Source organism: Melospiza melodia, chromosome 14 (genome assembly GCF_035770615.1).
Source record: "Melospiza melodia melodia isolate bMelMel2 chromosome 14, bMelMel2.pri, whole genome shotgun sequence".
Classification (NCBI taxonomy): Eukaryota; Metazoa; Chordata; class Aves; order Passeriformes; family Passerellidae; genus Melospiza; species Melospiza melodia.
The window spans coordinates 2,464,816-2,490,056 of record NC_086207.1 but is presented as its reverse complement, the minus strand read 5'-3'; the positions used below and the strand labels follow the sequence as shown (position 1 = coordinate 2,490,056).

The window sequence follows — 25,241 nt, the reverse complement described above, 5'->3', positions numbered from 1 at the left end:
CCTTTTGCAACCAAGGCAATTGTGATTACAGCAAAAGGTCTTTAAACCTGTACCCTTTCCACCCTGCCTCAGAGTTTAGACATTTGAGTTTATTCTCTGACTTGCTTTACAGAGCTCTGGAGCAGGGATACAGCCACTTCTCATCTCTGTAAAGCACTGAGATCCAGCAGCTCACACACTTAGGTCCTGCTGGCACCTAAGCAGAAGCTGCACAATTCACTTTGCCTTAGAGCCCCACAAAGCTCTGACTCTGAGCCCTCTGCTTGTTCAGCTCTACTCCTGTACCTCCGGTGTGTCTAGCTGGGAAGGATAAGACTTATCTTAGTGATTGGCACCATTCTTGTACAAAGAAATTACAAAATAATGATGGAATCCATTTAAAGATAAAATGCTCTGAGATAGTCCCAAACGCCAAAGGCCACAACATATACAAACCTAAAAACATTACTTAGAGATTAAACAGAGAGAAAACTTGTAAAATGTCACCAGTAAATAGTTTGACTCACATTTATAAAATATCCACACCCTAAAACCAAACACAGAAGAAGTAGAAAATCATTAAATCCTTTCTTGTAGGCCAATGAGCAGCTGTGAGCGGGGTCTCCAGAGAGCTGCCACACTGCAAACTAGCCTGTAATAACTGGCCAAGGCAAAGTCAAACAGCATGTTTCACTAAATGAAAAAGATGAATGCTAGCACTACAAATCACCTGGAACACAGAGATCCACAAATCATTTCAGCATCCAGGTTAGGAACACATGGTCTGTCATGGGAAAGGCCAGTTCTTCACTTGGTTTCACAGTTATGCATGACACCAATTGTGCTCCATTACTCAGAGGCCAAAAACTGTTCCATTCTGCTTTGGAACCAGAGCAAACTATTCCAAACCTCTGCACAAGCACCAGTAGGGGCTTGTTTTCCAAACATGAAGAATAATTATGACTCCTTATAATTCATTCCTCGCTAGGTTTTCATCTTCACAGCTTGTAACAAAGCCGTTGTTGGGACAGAAGCACTTTTAAAGTTATAAAGCAAGGAAGCTGGAAGAGAAGCTGCCCTTCCATTGCAAAGGCTGCTTTGCTGTGCCAGGTTATCAACAGAACATTTGCAACACTGCAAGTCCTGTAACTCACTTCTCTTTGCCATATGTTTGGATGGATCCTTTACTATGCTGCAAAAAACCACATTTTGGCAAAAAACCCATTACAGTAACACCAGAGAAAGCACTATGAGTATTTCTTTACAAAGGATTTAGAAGGGAACATGCACAGATTTTAACAAAATACTTGTCTGCTAATAGCATTCATTGTTTCCATTCAGATCTGAAAAATCACCTTTTTTTTTTTTTTCATTGTTTAGCATATCAAATTTGGTGGGTTTTTAAAGCTCCAGCTTTGGAGTCTGCTCTTAATTTAAGATCTGTAATTACTAATTTAAATGTCCTTTGGAATTCTTAGTTCTTTCATCACCAATTTTTCCTCTATCAGTAAACAGATCATAATTTACTAATAACACTAGGAAGATTTCAATACTCCAGGATTATTAACTACTTTAAATTTTAATCTGTTTTTTAAAATATTTATTTACTAGAAAGTTTGGCTTTCATATTGATATTTTTCATGTTCAAAGCTAAAATTTCCAGATGAAATGCAGAAAATAAAACATTTATTTATCTTGAAAGCAAGAATAAGCCCATTATTCCTGAACTAAAAATATTTAACTGTCAGAAACAGCACATCAGCTGAGCTTTGTAATATATGAGTTTAAGAACCACGTGCCTTTTCCCCTGCATGATGAAACCACATTAGCCCAAGACAGAATATTATCAAGCTGTCCAGAGCAGCACAGAAGGTTGGTGACACTGCAGCTCCTCTCCCTTATGACTTTCATATTTCCTTTCTTTTCCCTCCCCAGTCCCACCCATCCTGGTGCCAATTTCCATGACATGTACAGGCAGAAGAGAGGGGTTGTGGCAGGAGAGGAAACACGGGCAGTCCATGAGCCCAGGCAATGGATCCAGAGCCCTTTCCAGAGCCTTCCACTGCCCTCAGGCCGAGCCTGGCATCCCCCCCCCAGACCAGATTCCTCCAGATTCTCCTCAGAGTATGCAGCATTTCACCCTCTTTATGCACACTTCCAGTATATATATTTAAATAAACATTAGTACTAAAATTTCAGGATTCAACAGCTGAAGCTAAAAAGTGTGAGGGACTCAGTTCTGTACCTCTGTTGCAACAGTTCGACAGGCACTGCCCTTTTTGCCTGCTTTTATGAGAACTAAGCAAATGGCTGAGAAAAAACCCAATCCTGGTGCCAGGACAAGGCATCTGGGAGACACACTGCACACCATGAACCAGAATGTGCCAGCAGCTGATGGACTGAAATATTCTTCAAGTGTGTCTCTCACAGGGCATTCCCAGCAGTTTCACATCCTGCTGGGAGACTCCCATTCTCCCAGTGCCCAAAAGGGTGATGTGAAAAAGGAGCAGCTACAGGGAATGTGGAGCTCTGCATTTCCCAACACGTCTTCAGAACTGGCCAAAGGGCTGAGTGTGGGAATTCACTTGAAGCAGATCCAAGTCATCAGCCATCAGAAATAGTCCTAAAATAAGAGTGTGTGAACTTAGGTCAGAGCTGGCTTTGTATCTAAACAGGAGCATGAGCACTCTCAGGACACCCTCAGGACAGGTTTAGCCCCTGCCATGTGCACCAGAGCCACTGTGGTCTGGTTCTTATGTTAATAACACAATAACCCAGAGCAGGAGTGCAAAGAGCTCCTCCCAAAGCTTCCCCTCCCGGTTCCCCACCTTTAGCCAGCAGTGATCTGCCCTCCAGGGCATTGATGGGATTATAAAGCAGAGGTTTGTGCTATGCCATGGAGCCACCACAGCTCTGCTGGGCAGGGGCAGCAGCTGCAGTCGGCACCTGCGCTGTTCACAACACAGCTCTGCCCTGCCCCAGCAGGTTTTCCAACAGTCATTGTCTCAGACCCCATTCCTACATGACAGAATGTGTTATTTTCAAATTGCAGTTGCGTCTGAATTTTTTCCAAGAAGGACTGTCACACATCCAGTCTCACTCATCAGAACTGGGTGCACCTCTGTCAGGGGAGACCATGCTGACACCCAGCACAGCTGCAGGAGTGATGCCAGTGGCCAGTGCACACTGGCCCAACAGGAAAGCACTGAGTCTCACAGGCTGGAGCAATTTTGCTTGGTCCAAGGGCTGGCTACATCACATTCTGGGAGCAGAACAGTTAACAGCAGCAGCACTGACAACGCCTGATGAATGAAATCCCTCCTCCTTCTGAAGGATATATTTCATTAATTATTACCTGCCAGGGTGTGTTGACTTGCTCCTGTCTGTGCAGAATTTCATGTAAACCCTCTGCTGAATGTCACATGCTCATGCGCTGCCTGAAGTGCAGGATTTTGTATCTGGGTACCTGCTGTAGCTGACAGATGTTTACAAACTCATGTATCTGCACAGCTTCTTCCTGCCTATCCATCTGTTGCTCCCTGTTAGACAGCAAATTATTCCACCTTAGGCTGGAATAATTTAAGATTGTGATATCAATCCTTAATCTGCATTTTTTAGCTGGTAGCATGCAGAGATTTTAAGTTACAGCTACTAGACTGTCATTTTATATTAATCTAAGCTGCTTATTTAAGATTCAGCTATTTCTAAACAAGTGGCTGTAACTATATGGTGCTACAGCTGTTTTTAATGATGGCAGGACTGTGATTAACTGGGACCTGTGGAATGCACAACCTGTCATAATTCATAACAGAAATTTCAGGATGGTCTGATGTACCAGAGGGCTGAGCTCTTTCAGAACTTCACAAAAAAAAAAAAAAATTATTACCCATTCCTCTCTGCTTTTAGCAGCACATGACAAAGCAGACAGGTTCAGGGCTTTCCAGCACAGGCTCATCTCTGAGGATCCTTAATCATCTTAAGATCCTCACATCTTTTACAGTCCCCACAGTGAGAGCCTCTCTCTGTCTGTACAGCCAGCCCTCTTGTCTGAGAGGTGACACAGGATGGAGCTGGGGTCCCCGGCAAGCATCTCTACCCCAGTGATGAGTTACACATTATTTAATCTCTTGGGAGGACAGAACATCAATTTCACCTACAACAACACTCAGGGCAGCCCTACAACAAGGGCTCAGGGCAGGCTTAGGGTGAGCTCAGAGCAGGCTCAGGCTGGGCTCAGAGCAGGCTCAGAACAGGCTCAGAGCAGGCTCAGAGCAGGCTCAGAGCAGGCTCAGGCTGGGCTCAGAACAGGCTCAGAACAGGCTCAGAGCAGGCTCAGGCTGGGCTCAGAGCAGGCTCAGAGCAGGCTCAGAGCGGGCTCAGAACAGGCTCAGAGCAGGCTCAGAACAGGCTCAGAACAGGCTCAGAACAGGCTCAGAACAGGCTCAGAGCAGGCTCAGAGCAGGCTCAGAGCAGGCTTAGAGCAGGCTCAGAGCGGGCTCAGAACAGGCTCAGAGCAGGCTCAGAGCAGGCTCAGGCTGGGCTCAGAGCAGGCTTAGAGCAGGCTCAGGCTGGGCTCAGAGCAGGCTCAGAGCAGGATCAGAGCAGGCTCAGAGCAGGATCAGAACAGGCTCAGAGCGGGCTCAGAGCAGGATCAGAACAGGCTCAGAGCAGGATCAGAACAGGCTCAGAGTGGGCTCAGAGTGGGCTCAGAACAGGCTCAGAGCAGGCTCAGAGCAGGCTCAGGCTGGGCTCAGAACAGGCTCAGAGCAGGCTCAGGGCTCAGAGCAGGCTCAGAGCAGGCTCAGAACAGGCTCAGAGCAGGATCAGAGCAGGCTCAGAACAGGCTCAGAGCAGGCTCAGAGTGGGCTCAGAGTGGGCTCAGAGTGGGCTCAGGCTGGGTTCAGCTCCATGGACACATGCCAGCAGCAGAGGCAGAGGCTTCCCCCACACAGCAACAATAACCAGAGACAATTAGAACGGGGGTAATTATTTTACCCATATCAATTGATATGGAGATGATTAGCAGGGACAAGAAGCAGGGTGGGCTTTAAACCACCCCTTGAAGGAAATGAGGGTGGGAGAAAGGAGCAGCTGGGCTGTGCCCACTGTGCCAGGGTGGTCTGGAGGGCACAGTGACCCCTCTGCTGGCTCCAGCAGAGCACTGGACCAGCACACAACTTAAAAAGCCTAAAATGAGTATTAATTACCCATTGCCTAACAGATTGCAAGCCTCTTCTGTTTTCAAACTGTTCATAAATAGATTCTAATTTCTTCTGTGGAACAATTAAAAGTGTTTTTGTTATCCTGATGAACTGAACTGTAACCAAAGCTTTTGCAAATAAACACAAAGACAGATGATAAAGCTGGTAATAAGCAGATTGCTCCTGTGTCCTGAGCAGCCACCAACACTTGGCAGTGAATATCATCTTTCACAACAACAACAACAAAGGCTAAGAGCACACGGCTATTTCATGCAGTCATCAAAACAAAATGCACTGAATATTATATTTCATACTAAATACATTACCCTGGCAGTTTGACACTCAGCATTTCAATAGATATTGCATCTCTCTAACATTCTGCCTGAATTTCTGCAGATGGACTTTTAAGTATCAATGGAAGATTACTTTACTTGTCATGCTAAAAAGATTTTAAAGAATGGTTGCACACACTTCATTTTTAATTTTTTCTATTTCTTTTTCTTTAAAGGAAAACGACTTATGAATTCAAAAACATGGTTCTACTGAGAGGTCACAGCCCATGTTGCTGCAGCCCTTTGTGTGTGGTGCTCTTCCAGACACTCAAATCTCTCATTTGATGTGCCCAGCAAAGCAAAGGGAGGATTTCTTCAAGTTAAACTCAGCTTACCTAGACAATGCTGTGCTAAGCTGAGAGAAGGTAACAGCATTCTCAGATCTCATCAAGCCATTGTGACATTGTTTTTTTTAAAAACTCTATTTTATTTTAAAGCTGTGAAGCTTCTTGGAGACATGCAAAAGACATGCAAATACTCAAGAATCTCAATTCTCAGTAAAAACTCCAATTGAGTACGCACCAAAGGAATAAAACCCAGCTGGAGGTCATGACTTCAGAAGACATCTCGAGCACACAAATATCTCTCAGGATCACAAACAGACAAAATCAACAGCACTAGCCCCTGAAAAATGTGTATTCTGAGGTTCAGTTCCAGAGTCCTGAAAATCAGACATCTGCCAAGGTTAAGTGGGACACATATTTAGGGTCTGCCAGTCACTTACAGAGTTTTGGGCACAAACCCTCACCTGTCTCTGCTCTGACTCCCAGTCAGAATGCCCAGGAACTGCCTCATCCAACCCTGGACCTCCACACCAGCACCATCTCGGCTGCTGCCTTCAGATCCAACAGCAATTAACATCTTTGTAAGCTGCAGCTATTCTAGAATTTTAAATTTACTTTTTTTTTTTTTTTTCCAAATGGAGGAGGGAGTTCATTCACAGCGAGATTCATCACTCACATGGCAAATCTGCCAGTAGCAGATCACAGAATGGATTGTTACCTTTCCCTATCCATTTTGCAAAGATATTGCTTTCTTTCCAGACTGCAAGCATCACTTCTAACTGGATTTTGAATTATAATGTGAACTTTACAGAATTATTGGTGCTATTCATATCACTAGTTAGATTCTATGGAACAGTGATATTTTTTGACCTTCCCCAAACCAGCACCTCTTAGTGTTTATTATCATAACAGAACCACAGCCAGCAAAAATTGAACATTTCCAAGTAAAGTATTACATTGCAGGGAGTAAACAAGGAATAAAACATGTTTATACTTCTCCCTAAACTTATTTGCTTTTTGAAAATACTTATGCAGCACAAAGACATGAGTTTAGTGAGAAATACAGCCAATTCCTCTCGTTTAATTGAAACATTTATGCTTTTTGTTCTGCTAGCAAAAAGCAATGAATAGTAATATTGCAAGATAAATACACAAGAAACTTATAGATATGATTGTAAAACAACATCATCCTAATGTTTCCACTTAATTACCCTGAAATGTATTCTATTTAATATTCATTACTCAAAAGCCAATTTAAAAGAGAATGAGGTGAAGGGACTTATTCAGAAAGACGGACTGTCATTCACTGCAATAGTTATCTAATATACAGAAGTTAATAAAGCAGATTAATCTACAAGTCCCTTTAAGCCATCACTGAGTTTAGAACAACTGCCTCTTTGACCCCTAACCCTCCCGCTGCGCACCAGTAGCAGGTGCCAGCTGCGCCGAAACGACGGCTGAGGCGTTTTAAGGCAAAGCCTTTTCTTGCTTTGCTTCTGACCAGCAGCTGACCCTGTAGAAGCGATTGTTTCATGTGCTGGCCTAAAGGCTACACAAACCAGCAAGGGATAAACAAAAGCAGACACGGAGCAGCTGCCTGGCCCGGGGCCCTGCGGCGCCCGCACCTCGCGCGGCGTGCGCGGCTTTGTGCGCTCCGGGCTGGTACAAAGCGCGCTCGGGACCTCTCCCCGGCCCAAAACCGCTCTGCCAACTGCAGCAAAGCCCGGATGATTGAGAGGGGATCCCCAATTTGATTTAGTGCCATTATTAAGACCGTGAAATCTTCCGATAGATCACTAATGATGATGTATTTTAACATTAAAAGTCTTAAAATTAAATTACTCAGTTCACATGATAACGAATCACAATGAGGCTTTAAACAAAGTGGAATTAGAAAAGACACTAAGCTCATTAATTTTTTCGTTTGTTAATTGACAGCACACAGTGATAACTATACATTTAGCAATATACTTGGGACTGGGATTGCTGCCGTTTTTATACGTGCACAGTAAGAAGCATGTATAAAAGAGAAGCGACTGTAGCTTTCATTAATATAACACAGCTTTGACATAGTTATTTTGCTGATGCAAATTACACAACCACAAAAACAATCAGAGTAATGATTAAATGCAGTTATGTACATGGGAGACTACTAGTGCAAATGTTAACATATTTAAATGGGTTCCTTCATTAAAAAGATTATATATGATATTAAACCATCAATCAAATCGAAACACTAGAGTCTAAACGTATTGTCACTGGCTAAAGTAAATGACTTTGAGACTGAATTTTGGCTCACTCAATATGATGCCTTTTCTGTTGCTTAGCCACCCAAATCTCTGCTGGCTTGGCTACAGCTGGTATATCGCCATCCCTTTCAATTAATAAAGAAAGTTATGGTTGTATTGGATAACATTTTTAAATTGGGCTAAGAGGCTGAAACAGATGTCCCAGGGAAAATCCTTCTCACTATTTTATCACAACTTTCAAGCCTTGAGCCAGCAAAAGCTGAGCACCCTCCTCCTGATTCAGCTGAGCCTTTAAACACATTTGATTTTAGCATAGGAACAATCACACCTGTGGGTTTGATCTGCTCTTAAGATGAAGTATATGCTCACAAATATGAGCAAGGGTCTTAGGCACTCAACGTCTTGCACACCAGTACCCCCTGCCAGTGCCAATTAGATTCTTTGTGATGTGCTTATGTGTAAGTGCTGCTGCCTGGGCCACGAAGCACGTGTTATAAACACAGCTCCACTGCAGGGTTTTATCTCTATTACTGTGCATAACTCCACACTAGCTGTATACAGCACCGAGCTTTATCTGAAAAACAAAAACATCACTTATTTCACTATATAAAAGGGAAAGAAGGAAAGTTGCAATTTATAATACTTTCTCATTGTAGTAATGCCACTTGACTTTTCATTGCTTCCTGGTTTCCACTTTGCAGGTAGTGCCTGTCGTGCTGCTTCACTCGGTGCCTCCCATCACTGGGGCCTTGGTCACTGGGCAGCCCAGGCAAGCTCCTCGGGACATCAGCCCCTCTTCCCACCCAGCACCTCCCATCCCATCCTGGCTCCTGGCTCCAGGCTCTGGTCTTTGTTCCCTCTTACCTACTGTGACACTCCTGTCCAGAGGTCCCTCTCCAGCCCTTGTATTCCCCCAGATTCTCCTCTGGCAGGGAATGCTGGCGCTTCTCATGTCCCTGCCGACCGTCCCCTCCTCCAGCACTGCCCACCTGCTGCCCCCTGACATGGTGACCCCTGGAAGGGCTCAGCTCGGGCTGGTCCCACAGCCCCAGCCCCACAGCACCTCTCTGCCAGCGCTGGGGCTGAGACATGGAGCAACCACGGCTGGGGAACCCAAACCCTGCAGCAGTGCTCAGGCTCATGGAAAACCCAGAGCATTGTCCACGTGATCCTCCTGAAAATGGCGCACAGCAAGGAACCACTGGGCACTGCCGTCCCTCACTTGGCCTCCCTGTACTTTACATCCCTGCCCAGGAAACACCCAGCAAAGAAAGTGAATACTGGAATGCCACTGAAATCCTGTTTCTATTCAACCATTTATCCCCTCTGCATCCAGCACAGAATCATTTCAGAGATGCAAGCAAGAATTCTTTACCTATTTTGCCTTGTTCATAAACATTTGTTAGAACTGCAGGTGAAAGATGCCACAAAACTCATTGACTTTTTTTCATGGAAAGAACTAAAAGGAATAGTATTTTACGACACAAAAATTGAGCTAACAGCCTAATGTGTAGAGTTCAGCAAGATCAGCATTAAGACAAGGTAAAGGTAGCTTCTTAAGACCAAAAATTACACTTTCATTTTATAAAGTGAAGCAGCAGAGGCTTCAAGTCTCAATTTGAGAAAAATGACAAAGTAGGAGCTTTTTTAAAAACTATTTATCAAAGTGCTTAGAACAGAACATAACATCAATAGTTGAGTGCCGTAAACTTAATACTGTGTTCTACCCATACATCTGAAATTACTTCCCACATTAATTGGGTGTGGCTGTAAGATCCCCTCACCAAGGTCTCTCTGCAGATGGAGCTCAGGCGGCGAGCCCGGGCACGGCCAGAGCCAGCAGCCACTGCTGAGTTTCCCAGGGATGCCGGAGCTTGCTCCTGAGCGTTACGGAGCTGTTTCACTTCCATGTTCTCTGTCGCTCCCTCTTTGTACAGTCACAGCACCCCATTAAAGCCCCGCGCTGCTGTGGGTCACACGTGAGGGAGCAAGGCAAGATCGAGGGGGGCGATCCCACAGCTTCGGGCCGGGCCGCGACCGCCCCGCTGGGCAGCGCGGGCCTGATGGGGGTGATGGGGATGATGATGATGGTGATGATGATGATGACGATGATGACAGTGATGATGCCGCAGGACACTCGCGGCCGGGCGGGCGGCGGTTCCTGCTGCGGGAGGGCCCCGGGCCCGCAGAGCCGCCCCTGCCCAGCCCCGGCCCCTTCCGCCGCCCGCGGGCCCGGCCCGCACCGACCGCCCGCTTGTGCTCCGGCGGGACGGCCGCTCGGCCCCGGCCCCCATCCTGGGCTGTGCCGGGCCGTGCCGGGCAGTGCCGGGCAGTGCCGGGCTGTGCCGTGCCGGGCCGTGCCGTGCCGTGCCGGGCAGTTCCTGACGGGCCGTGCCGGGCCGGGCTGTGCCGTGCCGGGCCGTGCCGGGCAGTTCCGTGCCGTACCGGGCCGTGCCGTGCAGGGCAGTTCCGTGCCGGGCCGTGCCGTACCGGGCCATGCCGTGTAGGGCAGTTCCGTGCCGGGCCGTGCCGTGCAGGGCAGTTCCGTGCCGGGCCGTGCCGTACCGGGCCATGCCGTGTAGGGCAGTTCCGTGCCGGGCCGTGCCGTGCAGGGCAGTTCCGTGCCGGGCCGTGCCGTGCAGGGCAGTTTCGTGCCGGGCCGTGCCGGGCCGGGCTGTGCCGTGCCGTGCCGAGCAGTTCCGTACCGTGCCAGGCAGTTCCGTACCGTGCCGTACCGTGCCGTACCGTGCCGTACCGTGCCGAACCGTGCCATGCCGGCGGAGCCGCTGCCGTGCCCTGGGCGCGCCGGGCGGGGCCGCGGGGCCGGCGCTGCCCGAGTTCCCGGCACGGCACGGCACGGCCCGGCCCGGGGCACACCGGCGGCGCTGCGGGGCCCGAGCGGGGCCGGTCGTTGTCACGGCAGCCCCGAGCCCCCGCTGGGAGCGGCGCAGGTACGGAGCCGCCAAAGCCCCAAAGTGCAGCACGGTTTGGCAGCAGGCCGCAGGGTTTCAGCGCCGTTAAGCGTCTGTGACCCGCTCCTTAACAGGGTTATGCATTAGTGAGACCAAACAGATGTCCTGAAAACTGAAACCGCTGGTTAGGAAGCAGCAGTCTTGTTCATTAGCTTCTATGATAGTCAAATCGTCCATAAACCCAGTGTTTAATGGCCAGCCAATGAATAATCAATGTCTCACTTTTCATCCGAGTGTGAAAGTGAGAATAATCTAATACGCCGTGCCCCCGGTAGCGCACCAGGCCCTGGGTTCCGCTTCTATTCAGGGCTGATTTATAACCCAATGGAAACCTGATGTAAACATATGATCAATGAGTCCCATCATTGCTAATAATAACCCCCAACCGACACACTCCCTCATCTCCAAAGCCATCCCTTTAGGCTATTAGTTTTGTCCAGCTAATCCTCCCCACTATTCCTGCCTGCTGCTTTTACCTTGGCCATCCGTTCAGTCCGGCAGACTCAGAAGTAATTTTATACGCAGCAGAGAGCGGGTGGAATTGATTTTTTGCTCAGTACTCAGTTCCCATCTGAATAATTATCAATTTTACTGCCTCATAAAGGGAAGAGTCAAAATTTCAAATCAATTCAAAAGAGCTTCTGAGACTATAGAAACTGTGCATGAGAATAAAGGTCAAAGTTGTCAGTGACCTCGGGAGATGATGTCAGATATTAGTACCCTGAATAGTTGACATCAAAGGCACTCAATATGATATGACTAGTGCTAATGCAAATCATATTTATGCTGACTGCTGGAGACCAGCCATTAATATTTAAAAGAGTATGTGAAAGCCTGCATTCAAAATAAATATAACGTATTCCGCAGAATCTGAAGTTAATAAAGACAGATCGCTGCCTAGTCATATGCTGTAAAGTGAAAGATTACTGCATATTAACAGACAAAGTATTACATCAGGACTGCCACAAATGGACCAGCCTGCTGCTCTGCCCCTTCAATCACTGCACGTGAGGTGCAGTGTGGAGCAATCCAGCAGCCCCAAACGCCGCTGCTGCTTCCAGGAAAGCCCTGTCAGGCGTGTAAAACATAAGAACCTGTAATATGACAAGGGAATCATCCTATTCTGGTAATGATGTCAATAATAAACACCATTAATATTCTCGGAATATAGTGCCAGGATTATATTAGCCACCATTAGTTCCTTTTCACCTTCAATTAGAACAGCAAGCAAATGCCAACAACAACTGGTGACTGTGTGCCAGGCTTTTTACAAATGACACCCAGCTAGCAGGGAAACACAAATGATCACACTCGTCATTTGCATTAGATTAAAAGCCTCCTGACCTGTGAAACACACCTCCTTAAATGGCAGCTCTGCCACCACATTAGATTCCTGTAAATCAGCATTTTCAAATAGTTTAGTGAGAATTTAAGGGCATGTGGCATGTGGAGATCTGTAGCTATGAACATCTTGGTCTCTCTGTAATGCACTTGGGCTGTGAAAACCTGAGGGAGTTGAGAAGGGGCAATCTCTCCTAAGCACTACAGAGGCCACTTCCTTTTCAGAAGCATGAGATTGAATTTCTATTGTATTTACCTTTAATAGGAAAAAAAAAAAAATCCCAGTGAGTCATCTACTGCAAAATAAAATATTCAAACTTGACAGCATATAGACATTCAGTTTGCACATTTCATTACCAAAATATGTAGTTCAATGCCAGAATTTTTTCTTCTTCCTCCTAAAATACTTTAGAGACTTTTCTTCCCATTTGTCTATAGAAATGTATTGATGATCTCACATACATTTTTTTTATCAGCAAAAATGAAACACCCAGTTGTAAGATGCTGTACAGACAAGTACAGGGCCTACATTGTTCAGTGTGACAAAAAATAACTTCAGTCCTTGGTTGTCATGAGAACACAGCTGAAGCTACTCAGGGGTTGCATCCCAGAGTGGGGAGATTTGTTCTGTCACTAAACAGCCGCTGCTACCTGGTGTTAAGTACCCCAAAACCCAGGAGAATTCAGAAATATAGTAATACCCCATAGAAAAGACGTGAATTCACCTGGTGTAGAACTTCTGGGTTCTGCTGCATGAAGTGGAGCAATCCCTGTCCATCCTGTGAAATGTCTCTACCTCTGAGAGTCTTCTTGTCTTTAGTGCCCGAAGAAGCAGGTGACAATGTAGTCTAAAGTAGCTCAGCAGCTGGAGGACACAATTGTGTCTGTGTAAAAAATGAAACAGTTTTGTAATTGTTTCCATAAAAAAATAACTAATAATGACATTTCACAGTACTTCGAGAGCTCCAAGTTTAATCTATTTGACATTAGGCTAGATGATAAATCACCCAGTCTGGTTTTGGCAGAGGGGCTGAGCAGCTTTGAAGATTGCTTTACTAAGGCCCCTTTGCTGTTGGGGAGCTGGTTATTCATGTTATACCATGCCGTGGGATATCTACATGAAGGATCCTGTGACTGCAGCAAGGCTCGTTCAGCACCCTATGAACACTGGCTGCTCATCCTCTGGCAGGATGAGCGCTGACATTTTACTGGTATGCAGTTTCACATTGAGAAGACTGCAGATTCCTGGAAACTAAAATTCTGGTTTGATCTGCCTACTGAGAGGAAAGGGTTAAACCCAATAGAGTTGTTTTCCAGGGTTTCCCAGTGTTTCTGTGCCCCAAGGAGCTTACAGTCCATGTCAGGTGCCAAACACTGACCAAGGGTCATTGAAGTCAGTAAAAAGGTCATCACAAACAGCCAGTCAGTCAGTTCACTTACTCATGAGTAATTGAAGTGGCCCAAAGTGTATCAAACACATTAAAAGCAGTGTCCTGGCCTGTGGTTCTCATGCACTCTTCCCTTGCCTTGCTCTGGCAAACAGTGGGGCACCTTCCCCTGCCCACTGCCACCTCCCGACCTGGCACCCAAGGGACTCCCTGGGCACCCAGACACAGCCCCTGTGCTGCCTCCAGCCCCCACCCTGTAACTCCTGTTCCACAGCTGCCAACTCCATCCCAGCACAGCCCCTGAAGCTCCTCGTGCAGGCAGCAGCTGAACCTGCTGGGTGCCAAGCTCAGCCCTGATACCCTCTGCAGTTCCAAACATCCCATCCCCATGAGTGGAGTGTTGAGGGCTCCATCCTGTTGCCACTAGCTTCAGCAAGAACTTCTCTAGGCCTTTTATAGTTCACAGTATTTATTTTAGATGGGCCACTGGAGTAAGGGATGTGGGGGTTGCAAAAGGAATTAAACTGTTAAAATGCTCATTCTAAGGGAAAAGGGATTAGAAGGATCCAATTAAATGTACCTTGAATTCTTTAAGCTATGCTAATTTGGAGGCCTGCCAACCTTGCAGTGTTCATTTAAACACATCCCTCTAGACACTGGAGTATTTTGATCTGTGTCTATTTAACGCTTTGAGCTCTGTGCTGACACTATTAACCCTTCACCATCTAAATCCAAACAGCATCTTGCCAAGGGTGTTTTGGAGGAAACACTAAAGGGACATTTAGCCAGAGAAGAAGTAGTCTCCTAAGGCCTGATCTCCCAAAGCAACCATCTGGCTCAGCAGCAGGAGCTGGGAGTCACCTAACAGCTCACAGAAATGAGCTGGAGCCTCTCAGCTCTGTCTCCACAGGACCCATGAGCTTCTGAGGGCTGAACTCAGTGGTACAAGAGGGCAGGACATTGCTGGAACAGAGCTGAGTCCAAAGCTGAGTGTTCACAAAGCCAAGGCCACAGAACCCGGTACTGTTGCATTCCTAACCAAAACAGTCCCGCATATAAACTAGAAATGCAATTCATGGTGGAATTGAATCACCATCAATAACAACAAGTGAGAGATTTGAAAATACATATTTCATAGGAGGGCTCTGCTGTATTTCCTAACCAGTGCTTAACTCTATTTCTTTTTAAATTGAATAATACAAAGTGAATCACTATCATCACTTTACAAAACAGCAGTAGTTCTAAACATGCTGATACTGTGCAAGTAGGTATTTTACACTTGACAGTAAGTGATTTTAGCAGGACAGCAGACAGGTCTACGCTATCATTTGCTCATGAGAATCTGATAGGAGTGTTAAGAGCTACTTAAATTTGCCCATAACTATATATCAAATATGCTTCCCTATGCTCATTTTTCCTTTTGATTGCAGATAGGGAGTGTCAAGCAAACTCCCTTGAATGACTCTTTTGGGCATGTGGAACCCTGTGCTTTGCAGAACAATGTTCTCACTAAATCTTAGTGAGACAAGCCAACCAAATAAATAGAACAAACAGGAGCAACGAGGAGCTACCAGCTCTAGGCTATGGACAGATAAATGGGTGAGAAGACAGAATAAAGATATAATTACAAAGGAAACAGAGAAAAATCTTGGTATAATCAGTAAAAATGCAGTCAAACCACGCTTCTCATTTCTGGTCCACTCAGCTCCATGTCCTGTGTACAAATCATTGGATCACGAAGCGAGCAGGTCGTGGGTACACAGGCCCCACCTCCAGCTCTGGGTGTGTCAGCAGGGAGCAGCAGCAGCACTTCTGCAGCTCTGCCAGGCAAACGGAGCCCTCTGCACCTCCCTGATGGCCAGCTGGGGACAGGGCGGGCAGGGGACATGGATGGCAGCTGTGGCACCAGTCACCAGTCCCTTGGGTTTCTGCCTTGCTAGCAGGTGTTCATTTCAGATTTGGGGCCTTACCTGCACTTCTCTGTTGTCTGTGTGGTTTTGCCTCATGTGTGTAATTCCAATCAGCCATCAGCTCATTCAATTGCAAGCTGAGCATGTATCTTAGAATGGCTTATATTGTTTTTTAGAAGAGACATCAAGACCTCAGAGGACTTGATGATGCCTTTTGGTCTCAGCAATATGACAACAACCTGCTGGAAGGAAATTGCTGAATCTCTGCAAATTAAAAGATTTTGGTTTGGCAAGGAGAGGGAGTTAAGTGGTATTTTCTTTGTCCATCAACTGCTTGTAGTTCAATACTGGCATTATTTGCCTTTGAGACTAAAACTGGAAAGTAAATGGATTTAGCAATTTAACATCTAAATTAGGCAGCAAGACAGAAAAAAATGTTTTACTTTTTCCTCAATGAATAGCATCCTATACTATTAATCATATGAGAATTAGAAAAGCTTTTCAGAGATTAGTGACAAAATGCCAGGCAGAATGCCTTAAAAGGCTCTGATCCACTGAGTCAGCTGTGAGAAAGCCAGGTAAACACTTTGGAAGGGAACTGCTGCAGTGTTTATCCTCCCAATAAAAGCTGGGATGAGGGCTTCCATTACAGCTGATTTGCAGTGAGGTGCCTCAGAAGGGACACATATTCCTTATGAAGTGGGGAATCAAGAAAGGTATTTACTCAGCACCAGAATGAGCGCTCCTCAGGAAAAAGAATTTGGGGAATGTTTGTCCTACAGTTGACTGCAATGATAGTCTCAAAGGTTTCACATACATAAAGGGAATGGAGAAAAATGTCACATACTTTTTTTTCTGTGAAAGAGAAGTGATCTCCTTGTGTATGATTTTTAAAATAAAAAAGACAGCTATTTAATTTTTATAAACATTTCTGAAAATGACTTGTATGTTCTAATCAGTTTAAAACACAATTCCCCCTCACATGGCTTATAGCCTTGAGCCCTACTATTCTGAGATGTTCTTGTGGCACTGATAACAATTCAGTGAAAAAGGCAATGCTTGAATCTACTCACAAGGTTGTATGTGGCCAAATAGCACAGAGGAAGTAAATTTACATTTCATTGTCTGATAATTAATAATGTCCCAAATACCAACATTTTAAAAGGGATAAAATATATAGAAAAATAGGAAATACAGTGACAGGTGAGACTATTGAGATGATTTAAATCAAATCAACATTAAGAGCCATAAACTGTCCAATAGTTCTTCTGGACATGTCATTATAGCAGTATGGAAAATAACATTTCTTTAACAGAAATGAAGAATTTAATGGCTGACTTGAATATTAATTCTTGATAAATGATATTAAGGAAAAATAATCAGTTTGTCACTGCAACATGGAAGTTTAAAGAAATGAAGCCTTTTTCAGCTGACTAATCATGGGCAGTAAGCACAGGCAGTGGACACAAGCAAAACATGTCTTGGGGAGCCAACATGAAAACAAGTGAAAAAGAGCAGCAGGATCCTAAAGATGGAGGCAGGAACCGAATGAGACCACTGTCCATCCAACCCCCTCTTAAAAGCAGGGTCAGCACCAGACAGGTTCCTCAGGACTTTTTCCAGTATTTGGGAATATCTCCAAGGATGGAGACTCCACAGTGTTTTGGCCTTGTATGTTTGTACTTTTTTGTGCTGTAAGGACATTGAGAGGAACTGAAGGAGAGCATTGGATAAGCAAATCTGGGGCTTACGATAAAAAAGTGAGCTGTTAACATTTTTGCTGTTACTTTTCTCAGCAGAATATTAGGCGTTCTAGAGTATATAAGTTTTCTAAAGTGTTCCTAAAAAAAAAAAAAAAAACCAATGATTTTTGATAATTAAACTCCCACATGCCTAAACCACAGAAGTTTGAAGCTAAAACTGGAAAGACACAATTTTCTTACTCCTCCTACCCGCCTTGAGCGAAAGATCAACACTTTTTGAGAGGGAAAAATAAACAGAACACCTGAAAGCTGAAGCTTATTTAGCTTTTACATTTTCTTCTCCCCCTTTTAGTTAGTTCCATTTGCTTTTCAAAAAGATGCTAAAAGTAAACACGGTATGCCAGTGAATTATGGAAATGAACATAAGCAGCGTGTCCCATGGAAGAGGTGTGGAGGCCAGCAGGGCCCAGCTCAGGGCTTGCTGCGCTGGCCAAGGTCAGGTTCAGGCAGAATCCCCACCTGCAGGGCCATCACCGCGGTGACAAAGCCCTCGGGATATCGGGAACATCGGGTTTTGTTCTGGAGCAGAATGACCCGAACACTCCTCGGGCTGCTGCTCAGCCCTTCCCTGCCCGCTCCCCTCGCAGCGCTCCCACCCAAGCGCTGCCCTGGTTTGTTTAACAGAGGATCCCAGGATCCCCTCCCGAAGCGCTGCCTGGTGAATTTAGCACAGGATCCCCTCCCGAAGTGCTGTCTGTGTGTATTTAGCACTGTTTAGCACAGGATGCCCTCCCGAAGCGCTGCCCGGTGTATTTAGCACAGGATCCCCTCCCGAAGCGCTGCCCGGTGTATTTAGCACTGTTTAGCACAGGATCCCCTCCCGAAGCACTGCCCGGTGTATTTAGCACAGGATCCCCTCCCGAAGCGCTGCCCGGTGTATTTAGCACTGTTTAGCACAGGATGCCCTCCCGAAGCGCTGCCCGGTGTATTTAGCACTGTTTAGCACAGGATCCCCTCCCGAAGCACTGTCTGTGTGTATTTAGCACAGGATGCCCTCCCGAAGCGCTGCCCGGTGTATTTAGCACTGTTTAGCACAGGATCCCCTCCCGAAGCACTGCCCGGTGTGTTTAGCACAGGATGCCCTCCCGAAGCGCTGCCCGGTGTATGTGGCAGAGCCAGAGCCCCTTGGGGCCGCAGCTCCGGCAGTCGCCGCTCCCTCCACACGCTCATGGTGAGCGCTCCTGGTCCTTCCCCCAAGAACTCCCCTCACTAGGAAATCTGGCTGAAGGTTTTGAACAGCTTCCCTGTCAGAAACTGCAGAGTATTCCAAGGTGACCAAAATGTAACTGCATGATTTATTTTTTCTTCCTCCAAATGCTGTCTCCTTCTCCATATTCCACTTTAGACTAGCACTCCCCAGCCCAAACCCCAAACATTGGACAGGCATCTGGTTCAAAAGCATTAATTAAACAGTGCAAGCGAATTCAGTGAACTGCAGTCGGGTGCTGTGCTTTATCATACCAGGTGTGCTTCTGTGGCTCTGATTCTCCCCTGAAGTGTTTTCAGGAAGTACTGAGTAACTGCTTTCTTTTTTCCATGGGCAGATACCTTTACATTCCTCAAATCACATCACAGCTGTGCAGAACAAGCATTATTTACACAACAGCAATGCTGATCAAATAAAACAAAACCCCACAGATACCTGTACACACATTAATATTTTTCTTCTGTATAACAAATGCATGAGTTTTCAGTACGATTCCAGGAGAGGCACATTAATAAGTTTAAAAATTCAGGCTTGTATAAAAACACTTTCTGTAAAAATCTACAGGTTTAAAAGAATTTATCCAGTAACCAAAGAGTCACATTCTTTGGCTATTGAAAATCCAAGCGTCTTCCAAATTCCAAACATCAAAATTCAACATCTTCCATTGTTTAAAATATTATTTTTTTTTGAAGATACACATGAAGGTGTTGCCTTGAAAACCTGAGCTATCTAAATACTTAAATTATTTCTGTAGCCAAGTAAAAGCAATTCCTCCCTACTGCAGCGAGTCCTTCAGATACTGAGGTCAGAATACAGACTAAGATGTTACTTCTAAACAGGTAATGAAACTCATATGATCCTGGGTGAGACACTTCAAAAAATGAGTTCTAATAGTGGCTTTGTTTTGGATATTACTGAAAAAAAGGAGTACACATTCATAGAAAATACTGATACTACCATTGACTAATATTAACAGTATTAATAGATGACAGAAGAATGATCTTACAGATTTGATGACATTATAAATTCTAAACTACCCAATAAATCAGAATATTTTGAAAGACAAAATATTCTCTTATCTTCAGTAGATTTCAACTTTTCAAATTTACCATTGCATATAACTTGCTATTAGTTTAAAATAATAAGCTCAGGATATTCCAAACCCACTGGAGTGCTTTGCTATCTGCCACAGCTCCAGTCCAGGAAGAGTGGGATGGCTCTGTTCAGGACTCCAGGTGTGTCTTGCCTTCTGCAGGAAGCCTCACCAAGATCTATCACAACCCAAACCACCTCAGAGAGACACTTGTTTTGGTGCCTCAGTGAGCTCCTTCAACAGGCTGTGTGCTGGCACAGGTCCCTGCTTGAGCCCACCAGTCCAATCCAACCATCATCTTCCTCTTAAGGATTCTTGTTTAGGGAATTAAGCATTGGATATATGGGAATGTTCCCATTAGGCATGTTTGACTATACAGACCATACACTGACTTAACTGAGAGCAACTTACCACTTCCATGGACTTTTTTTATGTAGCAAAAATAAACGTGTTACCATCTTTAACTACCCTGGATTTGTCCCCTCCTACAAGACAAGGACAGCTCTGAATGAAAGTGTCATAAAGAAAAAGTCACAGTTTGAATTCAGGCAGATATTATGCAAGATCTGCTGTTTTCCTGTGGAGAAGTGGGAACATGGTGTACTTTAATTTTAAAGTTTCCCAGTTTATGGGGAATTCACAGTGCAGTGACAATTCACAGATTGAAACTAATTGCAGAGTAGCTGGATATATGAGGATGCTTTACAGTGCATGCAGGAAACAAAATGGGTTTGCAAGTATAGAAAGGGGAAAAAAATTGCATTTCTCTCTTTTACAAGCCTAGTGAGAGTTCTCAAAAAGCTCTTGTTTCACATGGCACTTCAGTCATACCTGTATTTCAGATGTCATTATATAAATAAATTCAGGTAAGTGAACTGAAAACTGCATTTGAGCTGTTCTAGATCCCTCTCATTATACCAATACAAAGCCTGTGGTGGTATTATTTCATATTTCACATAAAAACTCCCAAGATGAGTAATTGCTTTCTAGCAGGTCACTGTGGGATACTGAAGACAGCATTTTGACACAGGCCTGAAGTACATTGTCAAAGTGATCGTCCCTGTTCAACTTGAAGACACCAAAGCTGACATAATTTCCACATAAGGCAGATTTGAGTGGAGAGAAACAGATGGAAATGCCCTTGAATTTCAGCAGATGAACCTGATCCCATGAGAGAGGATCTGATTACATGGGAAGGAAGGAAGGAAGGAAGGAAGGAAGGAAGGAAGGAAGGAAGGAAGGAAGGAAGGAAGGAAGGAAGGAAGGAAGGAAGGAAGGAAGGAAGGAAGGAAGGAAGGAAGGAAGGAAGGAAGGAAGGAAGGAAGGAAGGAAGGAAGGAAGGAAGGAAGGAAGGAAGGAAGGAAGGAAGGAAGGAAGGAAGGAAGGAAGGAAGGAAGGAAGGAAGGAAGGAAGGAAGGAAGGAAGGAAGGAAGGGACTTGACTTGTTTAAGCAGCTGCAAATCTAAAATGTTTTGATGGCACTATCTAAACTTATTTTTTGCCTCTATTTTCATTACTATTTGGAAGAAATATGTAAAAGATGTAAAGATGCAAAAGATGTAAAAGATCAGTTAAGTAAGCATGACTAGAGTTTAAAAGCCACCAAGCAATTAGTATGCAAAATTAAAATTAAAAGCTCTGAATCCCTGCCACTGATGTACAGCCAGACCATGACTGGGTCTATCAGCATGAATTCCTCAACCTGAGCAGAGTTGCATCACATGGTTTTATAGTTTCTCATGCCTCAGACTCAGCAAAACCTCGTTTTGATCCACTACCAGAATGGTCTCTCGGGCCCCTTGCTGACGTATACACACCCTAAATGTATTCCTCAGAAAGCTAACATGTCCTTTTCAAAAGCCTCTGTTTTACCAGTCACCGATGGGAATGGCTTTTTAATTCAACTCCACGTCCATAATATAAAAATAACAGCAACTGGTAAATATTTTTGTTGCTATTAACAAGCAGTAATGACTTTTGGATCCACCGTGCAGCTGATCCCAGTGCAATCCTCTGTACAGATTCCTGTACTCACAAGGTCTCATTACCATGTTTTCTTAGTACCTTGTAACAATTTAATGCTCATCTTCACAGCACCCCAGAAGGAGTATGTCTTCATGACAGTCTTTCTCAAAGCTGAGACAATTAATGAAAGTGAGCTAAAGCAGTGCAAGAGCACAGCAAAGCCAAAGCTCTTGCCCATCACAGAGCAGCCTGACTCAACTGAGCCCTTGGATGTGACCTGGTCAAACCTGGTCTGCACAGAACCCAAATGCCAGACTTGCCTTTGTTACTACTCATCATTCTTGGCAATTTTAACCAGAGGAAAATACCACAAAGCTGTAGGTTTTTGAAAGGATTCTCATTAAGAACAGCACAACAGCCCACACTGAGATGCTCAGCTCCTGTGCTCTCCGTGCTGTCCTGGCTGTGATGACAGCTTGGATCAAGGAGCACTGAGCTAAAGGGCAGTACCTGTGCTGGTTCACAACCCAAACATTGCCTGCTGGTAGAGGGAGTTATGACAATGCAGTTGTGACTTTACAGTAGGCAATTAAAAAATGCCCTAAAACCTTGCCTGAGATTGCACAGATGGAGCATCATTTAATACATATTGAGGCCTAACCTTGAAGTGGGTCAGCCTCTGCACAGCTCTCCTTCCCATCCAAGCAAATTCCCACCTGCAAATCATCTCCCTGCCTCATTTCAGTTCTTTCTCTTAATGCTACTGGTTACCAGCAATGACAAATTTACATCATGCAATTAAAAAAATGAAAGGGAAATCATTGTTTCCAAACACCTAATGCACTGAAGTACCACCCATTTGGTGTCACCTGATGTAGGGTAGAAAGGCATAAGCTACTGTTTAAAACACTAGTGTTGGTCACCACTTCTAGCAAGTACAAGGCCATTTATGCATTAGGGTGTAAAAGAAAAGCAGATGCAAAAAATAAAAAGACTGGGAATACTGTCAGGTAATGTGCCTTAAAAAAGTAACTGAGGTCTGTAAGAAGCTGGAATGGTAAATTAGAATTACAGAAGGGAAGAGGAAAGCAAATATTTAGCTAGGAAAGATGATCACAAAATAAAATCAAGCCTTCATAATTAAACAAAAACTAATTTACGAATGAGAATCCAGAATGGTTTTCACATTTGTAAATGGCACTGCAGCACCTCTCTTATCCCAAATGCTACAGTCAGGAACACAGGGTAACTGGGGAAGAGATACCATTTCAGACACTGTTGCTGCACAGAAACTTGCTCCAAAGGGTGTTAAATCTCTGTTACTAAACAGGAGCAGAATCTAAAACGTCTTTGAAAAGTAAAACATAGCAGAAAAAGTCTTATAGTGTACCTGGATATTAATTTATTTTAATACTTTACATAAATAAGGGATTTCACTTACAAAAACTTAAACTCCATTTAGCTTCCTACAGTATACTATTTAATACATCCCAGACAGATAATCTTAATTAGAATTAATGTTTTTGACAAGTCTTGGGCTAGTTATTGAGAAGACCAATGAACTGCAAATTCTGTGGGGAAAACAATAAAACTAAATACAAAACTGTCTGTGAGATCAAGTGGGAAGACAGACACTGGTTTTGGAAACCATTGTTGAAGAGTAAAATTCTCAGGGCACAAAAAAGACAGAAAAGCAAGAGTGCTGTAAATTAACCTGAGCTGCTCTTCTCCACTATTAAATTCTCTGTTGAAAATGTGAACTTCACTAACACAAACTTACACCTGGCTTCAGAAACAAGCAAAGTTCTGGATCTCAGAAAGGAAGAGTCTTGAGTTTGCAGCTGTTGAAGCATTACATCCTGCAGCCACAGGTCCTTCAACTACTTGGTGTAAAAAGCAATGAAAGAGCTCAGGAGTTGACAAGAAGGCAATTATGTACTTAATATGGAAATTAACTGCAAGCTGAGATAAAAAATGGGTGATGAGGAAAGAAGCTGGAAAAACCCTAGGAATATAGGAGTCCTATTAAAATATATGTATTGTATAAGTGGCGTTGCTCCAATCCTAGTTGTTCTAAATGGGCTGCAGCTGTGATGTCCTTAATTGGGTGGCAGCTGTGGCTAATGAAGATAACTGGGATAAAAGGGGGTGGGCTGGCTGGTTAGGGAGAGCTTTGGAGGAGCCCTGATGAAGAACCAATGCTGCTGTGAAGAGCTGTGTGTGAGTAAAACCCCCCTGAAGGTATGGGACTCTAGAAATATGATAACAACAAGTGGTGACCCCGACATGATAGAAGATAGGACAGCTGAGAGCTGTGGCAGCCCGAGAGCTGGGACTCTAGAAATATGATAACAACAATATGAATACAACATAGGGACCCCTTAGACTGGGAACATGAATTCTAGGAGGTATCCTCAACTGCTGATGTTCCATCACTTTCATTGCTTCAGAAAAGCCCCTCCCTGTAATTAAAACCCCTTGATGAGCAGGAGGGATTTGGTGCAGGAAAGGAGCAGGGGAACACGGGGCTGTCCCTCCCCAGGGGCACTGAGGAGCCTGAGTCTCTGGCTGCAGGAGCAGCGTCCTGTGCTCATGGATCCATCTCCAAAGGGCCCAAGGGCGGGAGCAGCTGATTCCGAGGGCAGCCGTGCTGAGGGACCGGCGGTGCCGCTGCCCACACCCGCCCCATCAGGGCACCAGTGCAGAGCAGTGTTTCAGCATTTATTGAACAAAATGTGAACTACAGTGCTGGGCCTGAGTAGGTAAAAAAAGAGAATGATCTACTTGTAGCATTTAGCAGGAGCTTCAGGGGAATATTTTTATACACGATGGATACTACTGAACATAAACTAATTTACGGAGGTACTTGGAATCAGGTCAAGAACAACTCCTCAGCTACTGAGGATATACTTACATTTATAATCCCTGTAGTGGAAGACCAAAATACAATTTTATAAACTCCTATTGTTAAAAGAAACCATTTAAAGAAATTAAATCAACATAAAAGTGACCTTTGACATGTTTAATTCAAAAATTGTGTTTGGAATTCATAGCTCCTGTCAAAACAACTCTGTAGAGACTAATCACTGAAGTCCCTGTGCTACTGCTGAGTTAAAAATCAAATGAAAAAATCCAACTTGTACCAATTTCTTCTTGCTGTGGGAGAAATTGCATCTCACTACCTTAAAATACATTGGCTTTCAAAATTCTCAGTAATTTCATTTAACCCAAAGTTTTGCCCTGCACTTCACGGCAATGTCACTCACACAAATTATGAACTCTTTGTGACTCAGGGGTGATACAAAATTCTGATAGGAATAAGAAAGGGTTTTAAAAGATATTGGTGAAACTGCTGGAGCGGAAATACAGGTTTGAATTTGGTGCCAATTTAATGAGCTGCTTACTGAAAGACTCCACAGTACAACCACAGATGCTGGAAGAAAAAGGTGTCTGTGCAAAAGTTCCAAGGCAGCCAAGGGCAGTCTGGGCTGCTGGGGCTCCAGAGAACAGCCCCAGGCTCAGGACCATGGCCACCCCTTCCCTCCTTCCCCTGGATG

At 44.6% G+C, this 25,241-nt stretch overlaps 1 long non-coding RNA gene across 5 annotated transcripts in view; it reads right to left on the bottom strand.

Moving 5' to 3' along the window:
• LOC134424592 (uncharacterized) overlaps window positions 1-25,241 on the bottom strand; it is a 114,090-nt gene that overhangs the window by 5,540 nt on the left and 83,309 nt on the right. For all 5 annotated transcript variants that reach the window (XR_010029459.1, XR_010029462.1, XR_010029461.1 and 2 more), the window contains one exon: window positions 13,084-13,242. This is a non-coding gene — a long non-coding RNA (uncharacterized LOC134424592). The remainder of the gene's footprint in view (window positions 1-13,083; window positions 13,243-25,241) is intronic.